Below are 2,927 nucleotides of genomic sequence, written 5' to 3' on the forward strand. Positions count from 1 at the left end.
GAATACTTGATGACCCACCAAAGTTAGTGGTAAGACCCTACTGCTGAAGACACCATATGCGGTTGACACATAACATGGAGTGACATGGCTGGAATCTGGAAGAGAGTCAGTCCCCAGTCAGCACATCTGGTGATAGAAGGTGCTGCATGGGCGACTGGGGAAAAATAACAAATATCTGTCCAAGCAACTCATGGTCTAACCTACTTACCAGCAAATAACCTGTCGTGATGCTCACACAAGTGCAATAGTGGTGCACAGCCATGGTGGGAGACCAACTGCTCTGGATGTGGCTAACTGATCCACTCAATGGAATGGAACCCATAGCTGGGGCTAACAAGTCAGAACCAGATCCAAAAATGAGCCCGCTCTCCATTATCAAGTTACCACCAACCGTGGACTACAAGAGGGCCTACACCTATTAAATTTTCTCTAAAAAAAATAATGGCTATTCCATTCATCTGTCTGACTGACTCTCTTCCAGATTCCAGCCATGTCACTCCATGTTATGTGTCAACCGCATATGGTGTCTTCAGCAGTAGGGTCTTACCACTAACTTTGGTGGGTCATCAACTTTACTCTCTGTCAGAGAATATGCTTCTTTTCTCAGATAGATGCAGATCCTAAGGAAAGAACCACCCCATCATACCTCAAAAGGGCCCAGCTGAAACTAAGAATAATTGGCGATACAAGCAAGTGTGCTGTTTTCTTGGTGAACCTGTACCAGCACAAGGGCGAAGGAGATCGACACAGACAACAATCAACTCTTACCAAATCAGATATCCAGAGACACAGAGGCACCCAAGACCTCATCACTGAAGCAGACCTAAAATGAGCCCAACATGGCTCAGGTAAATTTGCGGAAGAGGGTGCGGAAAGAATGTCAGAGCCACAGGTTGGGGTGTGATGCACAGAGTCATTTCCTCCTATCCATAATTGAGGGCTAACCCCACAATGTATGATCCGTATGCCCATATACCAATAAGGAGGGATCAGGGGGAGTGGGAAGAACAGGGAGGAGGATAACACTGGTACCAACTTGGCTGCATTCACCGAGTACAAAACTGATTAATAAAAATAAAAATAAAGTAGACTTAATACACACCCAAAAAAAGAAAGTGGGAATTTTTTTTTTTTTAATTACATAAGATTGGCATTTCTTACTTGCCTGGTATAACTGGGCTGGTGAAGCTTTCTGAGTTTGAAGTTTCCTTTGAGAATTACATTTTATTTTAATATTTAATGAATCATTTAGATTTGTTTTTACTAGCAAATTTATTTTCTCCTAAGAATTGTATTTTATTTAAAAATTTAAACTTATTATCATATAATTATAATCACTATTTAAAAGATGATTGGTATCTTGTCATTTCTTCTTTTTCATTTATATAATGTATGTCTGTGGCTTCTCTGTCTGCCTTGCTCAATTTTGACAATTTTAATAGTGTTCACAATTAACCCATTTTTGTTTTATTAAATCTTGTAAGATTTTACTATTTCATCTTTTTTTAATATGGAACTCTTCACAAATTTTCATGTTATCCTTGTGCAGGGGCCATGCTAATCTTCTCTGTATTGTTCCAATTTTTTAGTATATGTGCTGCTGAAGCAAGTGCCATTTCATCATTTTTGATATGACCTTTGTTTTCCTTCTGTTGACCTTAATTCGCTATCTCTTCCCTAATTTCTTGTGAATAATGCACACCTTATTAATTTTCAGTCTTTTAAAATATGCACTTAATGGGCTGGAGGGATGGCTTAGCAGTTAAGGCTGCAATGCCTAAGGACCCCAGTTTGATTCTCCAGGACCCACATAAGCCAGGTGCACAATGGCATGCATACATCTGGAATTCGTTTGCAGTAGCTGGAAGTCCCTGGTGTGCCTATTCTCTCTCTCTTTCTCTCTTTAGCTCTTTCTCAAATAAATAAATAAAATAAATAGTTTAAAATGCACTTAATACTATAAATTTCTCTTAAATAACTCCTTTAAATCTTACAGGTTTTAATTTTTGAATTTTCAATTCAAATTATTTTCTGTGAGTTGGGATAAGGTATGAGTAGGATGATTATAGGTAAGAACAACGTACATGTCAAAAATAGGACAGGGCTGGGAGGTGGCTTAGTCGTTAAGGCATTTGCCTGCAAAGTCAAAGGATCCCGGTTTGACTCTTCAGGCCCCTGGTCATATGCAGAAGGGGGCGCATGCATCTGGAGTTTCTTTGCAGTGGCTGGAGGCCTGGCATGCGCTCTCTGTCTCTCTCTTCCTCCCTCCCTCCCTCTGCTTCTCTCCCCCTCTTTCTCACTCTCAAATAAATAAATAAAATGTATTAAAAAATAGGAGAGAATATTTTAATGTTATCACCACAAAGAAATGAGAAATGTTGGAGGTGGTGGGTGTGATCATTCCCCTGATTTGCTCATACAATAGGTACATGTACATCATGCTACACCTTGCAAATATGTATCATTACTATGTGTTAATTATAAACAAAGGAAAACTTTAAACATATTTGTATGATTTTCTTTGGCCCTTGCATCACTTAGATGTACATTTTCTGTTTATAAAGTATGTGAAAAATTTAAAATTAAAAAAAACTTTTAAATATTAACATTTATTTTAGTTACATCATACTTAGAGAACATAATTTGTACAGTATTAGTTTTTAAAAATTTGTGAAGATATGCTTTGAAGCACATGATCAGTTTTTTTTTTTTTTTGGTTTTTTGAGGTAGGGTTTCACTCTAGCCCAGGCTGACCTGGAATTCACTATGGAGTTTCAGGGTGGCCTTGAACTCACGGCAGTCCTCCTACCTCTGCCTCCTGAGTGCTGGGATTAAAGGCATGTGCCACCATGCCCGTCACATCTTCAGTTTTTGAAAGTGTTCTATGTGTGCTTGAAAGAGAGCATTGAGCCCTAACCACTAGACCT

General features: G+C 38.7%; 1 non-coding gene across 1 annotated transcript; it reads right to left on the reverse strand.

Annotated features, from left to right (window-relative positions):
• Positions 1-1,504: 1,504 nt before the first annotated feature.
• On the reverse strand, positions 1,505-1,609 carry LOC123454893. Its single transcript, XR_006633548.1, has one exon. It is a non-coding gene; the product is annotated as a U6 spliceosomal RNA (small nuclear RNA).
• Between the last annotated feature and the right edge of the window lie 1,318 nt (positions 1,610-2,927).

The sequence above is a fragment of the Jaculus jaculus genome, chromosome 14, assembly GCF_020740685.1.
Source record: "Jaculus jaculus isolate mJacJac1 chromosome 14, mJacJac1.mat.Y.cur, whole genome shotgun sequence".
Classification (NCBI taxonomy): domain Eukaryota; kingdom Metazoa; phylum Chordata; class Mammalia; order Rodentia; family Dipodidae; genus Jaculus; species Jaculus jaculus.